We start from the raw sequence: 15,526 nt of genomic DNA on the forward strand, positions 1-15,526 counted from the left end.
ACTGTAGCAGAACTCTAGAAGCCCTTTATATAATAGAATAGATATCATCAAGTTGGTAACGGTGATAATTGTTTTTTTTTTCATCAACTCTGTATTTTTTTTCTTTTTTGTGAAAAAATGGGGAAGATGAAAGTATCAGAACTTTCAGAAGCTAAAAAATTAATAGGGAGGGAGAAATTTTAGGGATATTCTTAAATATGGTAGAATTTGACTTTATGACATGTATATTCTCTAAATAATCTAAATTTAAAAGAAATTATTGTCACTATAAGGTTAGTTTCGTCATGTATTAATATCTAACTCCTTTAAAATCCTAAGCTCAAAAGGTTCCACGTTGAATGGTGACCCTCATCCACTCACAGAATTGTTCAGTTTCACTTTTTCTCAAAGGAGAGAAGAAAGAGGAATTCCCACACAAATTTCGCCCACAAAACATAAAACAAAAAAAAAACAAGTACCAAACACTAGGAACCAGTTTTCTGTTTCGCTCACAAAACATAAAAAACAAAAGAACAAACCCTAAGAACAAACCCTACTGCTTTGTTCATGGGATAATGATGATACAAAGAAAAGAAAAACAACTGGCCAGGGGAAAAAATCTTTCTCTGATGGGACAGAGAAAAAATCTGTTTTCTATTAATCTCTTTCTCACTCACTCGGTTTCTGTTTTTTACTTTTTCTCGATTTTCACTAAAAATGTATGAGCTTAGACTACAAAACCCTAACCCTGTTTTCCATTTTTGCTGTCACATTCTTTTCTTTTTCATTCACTCGATTTCTTCCATGAGTCGTTATATTTTGATAAGATTATGGATTAATTTTTATTTTATCTTATTTTGCAGAAACAATTTTTTACCTCATCTTAGGAAGAAGAAGAAGAAGAAGTCAATTTTTTTTTTGCTGAAATCACTTTGTGATGGAAATTTATGATTTTGATTTTTTTTTTCTTCCTGTTATTTCTGATTGATAGCAATAATGAATGTATAGAATTGACGGTTTACACAAGAGAATGAAGGTGATGAATTTTAATATTCATAAAGGTAATTACTGATTTTGCAAAACTTTGTTTTTTGCTTTTCTTTTTTTTTTCCTGTTATTTTTTTATTGAGAGCAATAACGAATGTGTAGAATTGATGATGTGCATAAGAGAATGAAGTTGATGAATCTTAGTATTCAAGAAGAAAGAAAATTAAATCGTGAAAATAAAGGTAACTACTGATTTTGCAAAACTTGATACTAATAAGAAGCAATTCATATTATTAGAATGATTTCCGTTCAATCAAATGGTATCTGGTATCGGGATGCCAATTTATCAATTAATAGGCATTAACAAGGTAAACTCCAGATACTGGCCAACCACTAACTTTTTTTTTAAAACTTTTTCTGAATTTTGTATACGGTCTTTTACTTCGTGTATTTTAGGGAAGCACAATTTCTAATCTATGATTTTTTTTTCTTTCTGACTTGCTGTTTTCTTAATTTGTTGTCAGGAAGTGCAAGGAAGTCTCACTTGAACACGGTGGATAGTTCCTACCTAGGCAGTTACGACGGGGTAAAACTTTTTTATGTGCATGAACTCATATTGATACTGATAGATTTTGTACTTTAAAGCTACTTTTTGATGTGACATGACTCAAATATTTTCTTCGAATTTCCTTTTACCTGTGGTTTTTATGTCTATCCAAAGTATTAGATATATATGTATATATATCTACCGAAAGGAAAAGTAAAAATGTGGAGTATCCTATGTACTGATAGATAGTTATTTTCTGATGACAACTTTGATATGATTTTTGTGTTTTTTGCGTTGGTGTGCTATTTTATTGAGTTCATAATCATGCATGTTATGTGGTGTTACCCTATAATTCAATTATAGGGATTCTTCTTGGAATCTGGGATTTGGAGCCGTTATTCGGTTGGACTTTGCACTGGAATTTCCGTTTCGTGCACTGTTCTTTTGATTGCAATAAGATTTAGGTTAATCAAAAACAAAATTAGATTTGGTTATGATTCTAGACTGTTCTTTTGACTGCAACCAAATCAGATTTAGCCTTAGGAACCACTTTTGAGTGTAGCATGTAGTGTTGGATAATAATTTCCTAATAATTTAGAAATAATCTGATATTGTGGTTTTTTAAGATACATTCTCATAATTTTGCATGAGGTCTCATTGCAGCCTTTTTATTTTCCTTAGGCAGCTGAAATATGGAAGATGATCACTACTACTCAAATTGTGATGCTAAAAGAAACGACCAAGAATGTTAGTGGACTTTGTTCGTTTCTCCATGTTTGAGCAAGCACTCTACTTCCTTGCTGGTGCTAATTTAAGCTTCACAGGTGAGAAAATTTTGGCAACTCCCAACAATGATGTTCACAGGTGAGAAGCTTGGTGACTCCATATCAGAGCAAGCACTTTGCTTCATACCCTAAAAGTCATAGTTCATATGATAACACTATTTATTAAAGGAAGTCACTGCAAAATCTCTATTTTTGAGGGAAACCTAGGATTGCAGTATTCTCATTTTCTTACAACACCTGAATATCACTCTCCAAGCAATGTTGTTAATTCAAATTTTTACTTAAGCAAGTAGAATAATATTTGAATTTTTATTTGAGCAAGATGACTCAGTATTTGTGTATACACTATAATCTGTATTGACACGTGGAGGACAATCAGAAGCCGCAGCTGGATATAATTGTACAACAGCACACACCGAATCATTTGCAAGCCTGCTTCATTATTAAGCTAAGGATAAACATGTCATTTGGCGGAAGATATTTTCCCCTTAAAAGCCTGACGATTAGGTCTGAAAGGGGGGGACTTCTTCTCTTCTCTCTCGACCTAAAAACTCTCTGCACTTCCCTCTTTTGTAATGAAGTCCCGTTGGAACTGAGCAAGGATTAATGAAAACCTTAACTCTTTTTTACCCGTGGATGTAGACATTCTGTCGAACCACGTATATTGTTGTGTTCTATTTTACTTTACTGCACTTAATTTTGCAATGATTTATGTTTATATCTCATTCTATCTGTTGATATATCCTTTCTTTTATTTGGTTGTGATACCAAATTAAGGGTATTCACAATTTGCTAGGCAGATTCACTAAATTTTCAGGAGGCATGAGAATTCTGCGTTGGGACTGTAGTTATAGTTCTACATTTGGCTTTTCAGGGAACACATATCTTTTTAGTATTGTCGTAAATGCTTATCTTATCTTGAATCGACATTTTGCATGATGTTCATGCTTTAGTGGTTTATGTCCCTGAATTAAGCTATTTTGATAAAAAAAAAAAAATAGTTTTGTATTGTTATGTTGGACTCAGTTAGGAATCTAGGTCAGTGTTATTTGGACCAGTTATAGGGACCATTTGGAGAAATCTAAAAGTTACTTAGCAGGTGTGAATATTGTAAATGGGGCAGTATTGGGGGGCTATTGAGCCCTATGGTTAGGATCCGTCAGTGGTCTCTGTTTCTTGGTACGATTATATAATATATCTAACTTCGATTCCTAGAGATTGTGCTATGTGGATGTACACGTGTTCTTCATTTGATTGTTTTACTAATCATTGTTATCCATGTTAATTGTTGCCCGTTAATTGTTATATCCAAATCATGTTTCAGTATCATACCAGGATACTAATGAACTACATCTCGATTTCTTACACTAGATCTGCAGATGGCACAGAGGGTTATACAATCTCACCAAGATGAAGGCCAAGCAACTGATATGATAATGATTCAATCATAGCTACTTTCCTTGTTGATATGTGTGAAGTGGTATTTGTATTTCAGAACATTTTTTTCCTGTATTATTTTGTGAATGAAATTCATTATTCCTTTTGGATTATCTAACATGTAATTAGCAAGAAGAAGTTGATAGACAAAGTCTTGATCCTGAAATTGAATATACTTTTGTTTTTCTGGTCAGCGTTGAATCCAGAGACAATGGTACTATATAGCTGGCAGGGTCTGCCATTTGGATTTGGTTTGTGCAGTATCATGTTCATCATCATAAGTTCAATATTGTTGAAGGCAGAGACATTTCAGATTCAATGAAGATGGTGATGACAGTGAACGGGAAAATGATTCATATAGTTTTTTATACGCCAAATTCAAAAATGTATAAAATTCCTGGAGTTTCTTTATAAAAACGCAATGGATGTGCTCTGGTAATATAAATTTGGGTGAATAATTAAGGTCAGGAGTAGAATTATGACCCACAAGGATATGGTGCTCACGATGCGTATTTGCGCAAAAGTGGGAATCCTTGGTTGTATAACAGGTTCACATGCACAACAACATTGCAATGCATTAGTGGTGTTGGGTGTCTTTTGTAACTTTCTTATTTATATGCTTTGGAAGCTTTGTGTTCATGTATTCTCTTTTCAAATGATTTGGGCTAGGCTATTGGTTGAATTCGAAGTATTTGATTATTCGCAATCACATATAGCGTGGCTGTAATATTTGTTATCTTTATGTGATGCTTTGTTTATACGGAAGAAGTGATATTTTGTTTATACATAAATGTGAGCCACAACAAATCAAAAATTTATGACATGCCAATTTTGTTAAAAGAAAAATATAGTTTAATGCATCGGCGAGGCGAAGCGAGCTTTACCAAATCAAATCAGGATGAGGAGAGGCAAAGCCGAAGCCGAACTTTACCAAATCATATCGGGACTGGGCGAGGGGAAGCCGAGCTTTACCATATCATGTCGGGATAGGGCGAGGGGAAGCCCAAGCCCCGCTTTACCAAATCATATCAGGACGGGACGAGGCGAAGCCGAGCTTTACCAAATGAAAAATATGGTTCAAAAAAAGAGGCAGTGATGCATTGTATTTGTAGTTGGTACATAGCTATGTCATTCTATTTGTAGTTGTAGATTGAATTGGTGAACCAAATTTACGAGCACGGGCACAAATCTAGTTATTTACTACTTATGGGGTTAACATATTAGGTAACTTAACTGTGGGTTAGTGATATAAAAAAAAGCCAAAAATGGGCTAGAAAAAAGGTTCCAACAACCAATTTTTTTTTATTTGTATTTCTTTAAGGATCTTCATTAAATCAACTAGCCAGTAATGTGGTTGGTTTACAGGAACCGATAAATCCACAGACTCTAAAAGTAGTGTAGGTCTGGTTTACATGAACCGACAAATACACAGACTTTAATTGAAAAAGACTATAATGTTACCAAAATAATCAGAAGCTAAAAAGATTTTATATGACTGCACATTAAAAAAGCATTAAATCGAGTATGTAGTATAATCTAGTAGGCAAGGACGAAGGAGTATAAAGATCGACACAAATGGGAAGTGGATCTCCTACAAAAACAAAGGAAGTCATATTGTTGTTGAAAATCGTTAGTCTCTTGGATGAATTCATTATGTACGTGGCGTTCATGGTGAAATTTGGATAAGGGGAAAAACGTCATTTCAAGACTATACACAAAACTCAACTCTCAGGGGAGAGATTAAGCCCTTGGTCCTCAAGGCACCAATAGCCATGCTTTTTAGTATACATCCCATCGAGAAACTGTTGGTCGTAATGCCGTGATTCCTAGCGCACATCCTCGACGAGATACTGTTGGTCACGTAGGTACTGTAGAGCGTAAAACGTCTGCGACAGACTTATGAACCATAACAACCACAATTCTAGCATGTCTTCACGAGACCCAGCTGATTCGGATGCCATGATTTTTGTTATACATCCCCGCGAGATACTGTTGGTCATGTAGGCTCTGTAGATGCGTAAAAACGTCCCCGACGGACTTATGACCCAGAGCGGAGACATACATGTCTCCCGTAAGCACGACTCATCCTATTTGAGATCAAGGAATGATTACTAGTACATCATCGCGAGATACACTGGTCATGTCTACTCTAGGCTCTGAATCAACTTACCAAGGCTTCAAAATAATTCCTAGGACATCCCCGCGAGATACTCTGGTTATTCTGCATCTGGGCCCTCTCGACAAACTCCTAAAACATCCTTCCGAGATACACTGGTCATGTCGGCCCCATAAATACGAACACAATTTACTCCTAGCACATCTCTGCAAGATACGTTGGTCAAAGACAAGTGATCCGAAGTCTCGCAGAGACATTATCAGGCGTGCAAGCCTTCTTTTCTCTCCCAAACATGTTCCAGATGATTTCAGAGAGATTTCATCGTGTTGGCCAAGTATCGAACATACTGTATCGCTTCATCCAAGTCTCAGACGGTTCCAGACGCGTCGACCAAATTTCATACAGGTCCAGACGCGTCGGCCAAATCTCAAATAGCTCCAGACGCGTCGGCCAAATCTCAGACATCCCTAGATGTGTCTGCCAAATCTCAGATGGCCTCATCCGAGCTGAGCCATCTCGTTAGAAAAGTCTTATGCAACTGCAAGACTTAGGCACAAGCCTCATCTGGGCCTGAACCGTACACGTCTATCCAAAAACGTGGATAACTTCTCTAGACCTCCACATGCTCAACAAAGGGACCCACATGAAATAATACAGTCTCCACGTGACATATATGACCAGACATAGAGAGAGGGAGCTCAACCTCAGCTTCTTTGACACTCTACGTACGATTTCTGAGGCATTCCATGCTTTTTCACGTGACTCATCCTAGTCATTCTCACAAATCAGAGAATATCTTTTCTATCTTGGCCAACTCGGCTAAAGAGAATATTTCCCTTTCTCAACACATAATCACAAAGGCTGACTCAGCTTCACACAAATGGGGGGATAACAATTAGGGTTTTGGTCTGGTGGTCTACGACAGGTGTGAGAAGTACCCGGCTTTTCTCTCACAGCAGAAGAGAGTAAAGGCGGTGATATAATTAGATAAACTCAATCTAGTTTCTCTCTATCTATTTCTGAAGAGACGGGAGAAGTGCTCCGCATGGCACGACAAGCAATCCCAATCTTCACCGACGTGTGATTAAAGCATTCAGCTATAAATAAGTCATTTATTTCTCCAAGCTAACAAAGAACTTTCTCATAAACTCTCATAGCCATTCTAATTGAAACCCTACAATTCTCCGATCTCTCTCTTCATCTGCTTCCTTCCCTAAGACCAACCCTAAGCCTCTTCCCTGTGACTGAAGCAGCCTTTGAACGACCAATGTGCGTGGTTTAGGAGAAAACTGTTCATGCTCAACCTCCCGTAAATCATTTTCAAAACACTAGAATCCCACTTTTAGCCTCTCACTGATTTTAGGTAACTACAACTGGATATATGAAAAACCCCTTCAGGATACATGAAAACCCCCTTCAAGATACCATAATGGTCTATTTGATATTAACGAAGAGACTCCCATCATTTCATTTCCCTCCAACATATCATAATTCCCTTTTATATTTTCTATCCCGTCAAACAAAACCCTTTGGGGACACTCCGATCTCCTCCAACCCGGTGCGTTTCTTGTGCGACAAAGAGGGTGAATTCATTGATATTCAAAAGGATTACATGATCATAATATATACACAAGTATTGCCTAAAATACAGTAGAGAATTCTCTAGAGAGTAAGCTAAAAAGGAAACATACAAATATGCAGTAATGTCGTATATATATGATTAGCATAATATACGCCTGTAACACCCCCTTTCAAACTCACGATGGTACAACGTTAATCATCTAGAGTTTGTCAACAAGAAAACGGAAGCGCGCAGCAGAGTGAGATTTTGTAAAGAAATCCGCAACTTGCATTGTGGTCGGCACAAACGGAAGAGAAACTGTAAGATGCAGATAATGATGTCGAATGAAATGACAATCAACTTCAATGTGCTTGGTGCGTTTGTGAAACACAAGATTGCGAGCAATATGAATGGCAGATGTATTATCATAATTCATAGGTGTTGGATCAGATATAACTACACCCATATCTCCAATTAACCAGCGTAGCCAAATTATTTCTGCAGTAGTATCAGCCATAGTGCGATATTCAGTTTCCATTGATGACCGCGAAGTAACTGATTGTTTCTTACTTCTCCAAGAAATAAGAGAATCGCCGAGAAAAATACAGTAACCAGTAGTAGATTTTCGATCACCTTGATCACCATCCCATCCAGCATCCGAGAAGCCTTTAAGAGAGAAACTTGACGAAGAGGAAGAAGGAAATAATAAACTTTGATACTGAGTTCCTCTAAGATACTTTAATACGCGCATCACTGCTGCCCAATGAACAGTGGTAGGAGAAGACACAAATTGACTAACAATATGGACAACATATGCGATGTCAGGTCGAGTAATGGTGAGATAAACAAGACTGCCAACAATGGTACGATATAAAGTAGGATCAGCTAGACGATTACCATCCGTTGATGTATAATGAGCATTGATCTCAACCGGTGTTTCAACAATACTAGTATCTGAAATGCGAGCTTTCTGAAGGATATCAGCTACATACTTGGATTGAGAAAGTAGATAAACTTTCGGAGAACAAGCAACTACGATACCCAGAAAATATCGTAAAGGTCCACAATCTTTTATTTCAAACTGATTACTCAATAGTTGTTTGAGATGATCAATACCTACCAAATCATCCCCCGTAATGATCATATCGTCAACATAAAGAAGCTGCAATATACAACCAGAAGAACTGTTACGAACAAACAACACTGAATCATATACACTAGATTGAAAACCAAGGGTAGCGACAACACTACAGAAATTTCTCAAACCATTCCTGAGGTGCTTATTTAAGTCCATATAAAGCCTTTCGAATATTACAAACTTCTCCTTGTTTATGTAGAACACCAGGAGGCGGAACCATATAAAATTCTTCGGAAAGATCTCCATTTAGAAAAACATTCTTCACATCCATTTGAGATATCTTCCATTTTCGTATAGAAGCTACAACAATAAGAGCACGAACAGAGGTCATTTTTGCCACAAGAGAAAAAGTCTCATCATAATCAATTCCATATTCTTGAGTAAAACCTTTAGCTACAAGACGAGCCTTGTAGCGATCAACAGAACCATCCGACTTAGTTTTGATCTTATAAACCCATCTAGAACCTACAACATGCTTTCCTGGAGGTAGGGAAACCAAAACCCATGTACCTGTTCTAAGCAAGGCTGAAAGTTCTTCCTCCATAGCCTTTCGCCATAATGGATCACAAACAGCCTCCTTGTAGGAGGTTGGATCAGATAGAGAATAGATAGAAGTAAGAAAAGAAGAAAATTGATTGGAATAACATGAAAGACCAAAATCACTAGGAGAGTAACCAAACCTGTTTGGAAGATTATGTTGTCGAGAAGGATAACGAGGTCTAACAGGATCTCCAATCTCCAGAAACGACAAGGACACATCCGTAGAAGAAGTAGGGGAATTCGTGTTTTCTTCCGACACATGATTAAGCCTGCAAGGATCAATAGGAGGAGTAGAGGAAGAAATATTTGACAAAGAGGGATTTTCAACATCATCAAAAGGATCAATATGGAACAAGTCAGATATGTTATCACTATTGGAATCATATGGAATAGAAAAGAATGGAATATGCTCGAGAAATACAACATGAAGAGAGACATATAACTTTTGATTACTAGGATCATAACAATGATAACCTTTTTGACTATCCCCATATCCAAGGAAAACACACAAAGCATATTTCGACGATAACTTGGTAGTAATTTCACGAATAGGTTGGAGAACAAAACAAGCGGAATCGAAAACTTTTAAGGAAAAATAATTAGGTGTTTTGCAGTACAATCGTTCAAAAGGAGAAATAACACTGGTGAGCATAGTAGGAATACGATTGATGACATAATTTGCCGTTAAAACGGCTTCTCCCCAAAATTGAGTAGGGACACGAGCAGACAATAACAAAGAACGAGCAGTTTCGAGAAGGTGCCTATGTTTAAGACAAGACCATGGCATCAGAGCCTGTGTTGTGAAAGTTGTAATGAAAAGAAACTTGGGTGTTGTTTGTATTATCAGTCTCGTCTCTGTTCCGGCTTTGTGAAGAATTTTTGTTGGTAGTGGATCTCATTGGTCTTGTCTCTGTTTCAGCTTTGTGGAGAATATCTGTTGGTAGTGTATCTCGATAAGTATTCTTTTCCCTTATAATCTTGATCATTTGATTACTGTTATTTGTGATTATGGCTAACGAAAAGGATGATTCTTTACAAACCATTAATGTTCGACTGAATGGTACCAACTATACATATCGGGCATATGTTATGAGAAATTTTTTGCTTGGGAAAGATGTTTGGGGATATGTTTCTGGTGATATTACTAAACCTACTGATCCTAGTGGTAGAGATTATAATACTTTGTTTGTAACCTGGAATCGTAACAATGCTAAAATAATCACCTGGATTAACAATTCTGTTGATATAAACATTGGTATGCATTTGGCGAAATTCCAGACTTCTAAAGAAGTTTGGGATTATCTGAAGAAGTTGTTTTCGCAATCGAATTTCGCCAACCAATTGGAAAGTCATATTAGGGCTGCTGGACAGGGGGATAAGGATATTCATAAATTTTACTCCTTAATGACTAGTTTTTGGGATCAATTAGCCTTAACCGAACCTGATGATCTTCGCACTCATAGCCCTTATATAAAATATAGAGAAGAACAACGTTTGGTTCAATTTTTGATGGTACTTCGTGACGATTTTGAAACTCTCAGAGGTTCTATATTGCATCGTTCTCCACTCCCCTCTGTGGATTCAGTAGTTAGTGAATTGTTACCGAAGAATTGCGTTTGAGTTCTCTAGTTGGAAAAGGGATTCTTCCTCTCCCTTCGGAAAATGTTTTGGATGTTACTTCCAAACCCCATTTTGCTTCTAATAATCGACCACCTTACATGACTACTAATGACGAATGCAATTTTTGCAAGAAAAAAGGTCATTGGAAATCTCAGTGTCTTTTACTTTTGAAGAAACAACAACAAGGGACTTTCATTAAGACGCCACATACTGATGCTGCCACTTTATCTGGAACTGAGGGATAAACTGCATCTTCTCTTCTTGAGCAACTACAAAAGCTTCTCTCATCCCAGCGGTCGCATGCTTTGACCAGAAGGATGTCTCCTTCTATAGGTTTGTCTACTTCTGACACATCAGGTACATGTGAATCCACTTGGATTTTTGATTCCGGGGCTTCTCATCACATGACTAAAGATATTTCTTGCTTCACATCCTTGTCTCCTATATCTTTTTCTCAAACTGTTACAACTGCCGATGGCACTACCCTTTATCTTGCTGGTAGTGGTTCTGTTAGGACTCCCCATTTATCTCTTTATGATGTCTATTGTATTCCCAAGTTAACTATGAACTTGATATCCATTAGTCAATTATCGGATTCAGGTTAGTATATTTATTTTACCCCAACTTTATGTTATGTGCAGGATCCATAATCGAGGAAGCTGATTGGGATAAGCCATAGAAAAGGGGGGTTGTATGTTCTGAAAGAACTTCATCAACCTGATATAGTAGCATCTTCCATTGATCTATCATCTTTTCATTTGAACTCTAATTCAAGTACTTTTTTCTTATGGCATAATCGGTTAGGACATGTTTCTAGCTCTCATCTTAGGTATTTAGCGTCAACTGGTCATCTTGGACAATTGCAAGCTCTGATACCATGTGCGAGAAATATGGTGAATTCATTGATATTCAAAAGGATTAAATGATCAGAATATATACACAAGTATTGCGTAAAATACAGTAGAGAATTCTCTAGAGAATAAGCTAAAAAGGAAACATACAAATATGCAGTAATGTCGTATATATATGATTAGCATAATATACGCCTTTAACATAAATTGATAATTTATAACCCAAACAATTCTACTCTCGGATTTTCCATTCAATACTCGACCCTTATTAAGGGAATTGTCAAAATTATATTTATTACTACCAATCCCAAAAGGGAGTAAAAACATGATTAATTTACATAACACTTTAGTGACTTTACCATAAAGGTCACAAAGAAAAAGGGAGAAAAACCAAAAGAACAGACACATTATACGAGTGCAGTCAAAACCAATGTCGCGATTAAACATATATGAGTACAAGTTCTTATTTTTAAATGATTTTTGAATGACTTTCGCTTGGGTTCTTTTTTTCTATGACGACGTGCAACGATCTACAATGCGGTTTGGAAGACCATATCATCGGGTAATAGTACAAGTTTTTATTTTTTTATGATATATCAAGATAAACTAATGGGATAAGAAGAAACCATTCACAAACCCTTAATAGAATGTACTCGATCAATGTATCTTTAAACAGTGTAGAAGGCGTAGACAAAATTTGCAAGGAATTTGAGTTTTATTTCCGTTTATGGAAAAAGAAATACCCATTGGACTATTGAATTATTTCTTTTTAAACCTGAAATAACTTTAGAAGTGTTTTAATTTCTGATATTTAGATAAAAAGATCTCAAAAAAGATTGAAATAATAAAAAAAACACGATGTTAAGTGTTTCAAAAAGGTTCATAATTGTAAGACGAGTATAAGCCTTTATTACAATGTAAATGCCAATGGCAACCGAAGCAAAATAGGCTCTGGTTGTTTGCTATTCAATGGTTCTTGTTTCATCAGTTCAAACCTTTCATACATAATGTTCTGATTTAATCTTTCAACTCTTGTACCTTTTAGCAGTCAACTACAACACACTGAGAAACAAAAAACTAATGTTGATATTGATTGAAAAGATGAAAGATACATGGCTACAAAACAAATAGCTATACATGAACAGAGGAAATAAAATAAAAACAGCTCATAACCATGAGGAATAATATGCCCACGAGTTGACAAAAATGTCCTAGCATAAATGAGCAACAAACGTTGCATTACAACTAACATAATGGCAAAACTTTCTGACTCATACATGGAAGTACATGTTAATCCTTTCAAGAACTTTCTGACTCATATATATAATATTAGATACTTTTGTTATCATATGTACTGTGTAAAAGTTGGTGTTAGAGTTTCAGAGGAATTTTTTTTGGTTTTCTCCAACATCTTACTTGTTTCATATACCTTTGATTTTCCTTACTTTCTCTTTTGTTATCCATGCTTGATTTGATTTTGAGTGACGGGAGTCTGGAGTCTCTGGACTCAAGTATGTTACATTTATAATTTTTATAGATTGGACATGGTAACCATATGAAACCTAACATCACGAAAATTTCAAGACACATGAGCTTTTGTTCATATCCATGATCACTTGATAAAATAAAACATTTCTTTTATGGATAATTAGAAAGCCCAAACACATTTTAAAAGTGCGGTGACAAACTTACACTAGAACGAGTTAAACGTTATATTGAAAGAACAAAAATTCTATATGAACCGTATGAAAAAACCAGCGATAAACCGCCCAGACACAGATTTCTCCCATAAATTGGGATCCCCTATTTGCTTTTGGGGAGCGGGGACCATCGGGCCCTAGTTCACACACGGTTTGTAAAGAACTAACTTGAAAGAAAAAGGCAAAGCCCAACTGAAACAAGACCAAACACATGACGAGACTCTGTTGAAAAGTTATATTTAGAATTGTATTTTTCAGAATTGTTGACACTCCATTGATCCTGACAGACACATTTTAGAAAGCTCGGGGACATCACCATTTTCTCAAACATCAAAGCATCACATTGACAGCCAAGAAAATATACATATTGACTCTTGAGAAGCAAGAGTAGATCAATTGGGGAGTAAAACAACTCGTAGTCTAACGGTCCTCCGACACCGATATTTTCAAATTTGTTACCACTAATCTCATTTGGAGCTATTGGGAGGATCTTATGAGTGAGTGACTTATCTTATTATTTGTAAGGTGTTTTTCCTTGTAATATAACCTTTTTCCTCGAAAAAAAATTGTGGAGTAAAATTACATGAGTGAGATATTTTCCCATACATTATTTTCGGTGCACCCATTGCTGTTCTAACATATAGATACACTGATTGCTCGTGTAATTAAAGGGGTTGAAACGGCATCAATTACAAAACTCTGAAAAAAAATAAAATTCAATCGTTTTTATTTGGAAGATGCTACATTGACGGAGGATGTTCTCCGAGAAAATCTCGATATTCACAGCCCCTAAGGCCCGTACCAGAGAGTTATAGGGGTGGGTTTTTGGTGTGTCTTGCGGGAGGATTTTCCGGAGAAAACCTCGGTACATAAATCATTTTCATTTTTATTTGGGGAGTGAAAAGCTTTAAACTACGATAAGTTCGGAAAACAAATTTTGATAAAGGCTCATTGGCGACACAACCACAAGTGTTCATAGTTGGTTGTAGGGGTGAGCAAAAAGTCCGGAACCGCGTATTTCATCCGTATCCGTCCGCAAAAATTGCGGGTAAAATCCAATCCGCAAGCTCTATGAACCGGACACAGGTGAGATTCTCAAATCCGCACTGTTAGCGGTTTGATTACGGTTGGACTTATTAAATCCGCGGATTCACCCACACCGTAGGAAATTTTGTGTTTTTATTGTGTCGTGGGTAGATGCACTGTCCATGATTGCCATAGTATGTACTCCCTCCGTCTCTAAAAGATAGGTAAGTTTATGTGTAAATTTACACACAAATCTGCCTATCTTTTAGAAACGGAGGGAATATATATACGATAAGGTGTTGTTATGGTGAAAGACTCCTGTGGTTTTGAATTAGCTCTTCATTTGGTATGTTTTGTGATTAGGTACGAGATTGGTACATAGACTCCTTCAGAGACCTTCAAGCATTTCCGGAGATTAAGGATACAAATGATGAGTTGGCCTTCACTCAAATGATTAAGATGATTAAAGTGAGACATAATAATGTGGTGCCAACGATGGCTTTGGGTGTTCAGCAACTGAAGAAAGATTTGATCCCAGAGTGCACACTAAGGTGGAACACTTACAAGTTACAGAACCTGTCACTGGATGTTAAACAAGTCCGCACTCAAACGTGTACAACCACCGATAACGACGACCAACATCCTGATTCCCTAATATCTTTGCAATTGTTAAAAACTTGATAATAACAGCTAAATAAAAACCAGCGGAGTGAACGGAAGTTGAGTGCTCAATAGAAGCAGCATTAGTTGCTCCTCCTTGCTCTTCCCGTAGCTTGCACAAAGCTTTTTAGGCGTGCTCTTCTTCAAAGATGTGATTATACATTTCTTTCCCACATGATATTACATATCTTTACATTTTTCTTTTCTAATTAAATTCGCGGTTAATCCGCATCCAGCCCGTATATCATCCGTTAATCTGCGGATGACAAATCCAAGGATGATTGGACCAAACATGATTGGATTTTCTAAATCCTCAACTTTGACAGATTGGACACGGATAACTCCTAATCCACAACCGGCCGTTGTGTCATCCGCAACTGTCCGTTGCACACCCCTGATTGGTTGTGACTTTCACATTTTGGGATACCAGGCCCAGGTTATTATCTGAAGGCTGACTCTCCGGTAGCAAAGCAATAAAAATCTAATTTTGGACACTAAACGACAGCGTTCCAAAGTAAGTGTAAGTAGTTAAAGATCTCCTTAGGTCTTTAATAACTCAGTCTCTATATAAACCGACCA

This window comes from Papaver somniferum, chromosome 1 (genome assembly GCF_003573695.1).
Source record: "Papaver somniferum cultivar HN1 chromosome 1, ASM357369v1, whole genome shotgun sequence".
Lineage (NCBI taxonomy): Eukaryota > Viridiplantae > Streptophyta > Magnoliopsida > Ranunculales > Papaveraceae > Papaver > Papaver somniferum.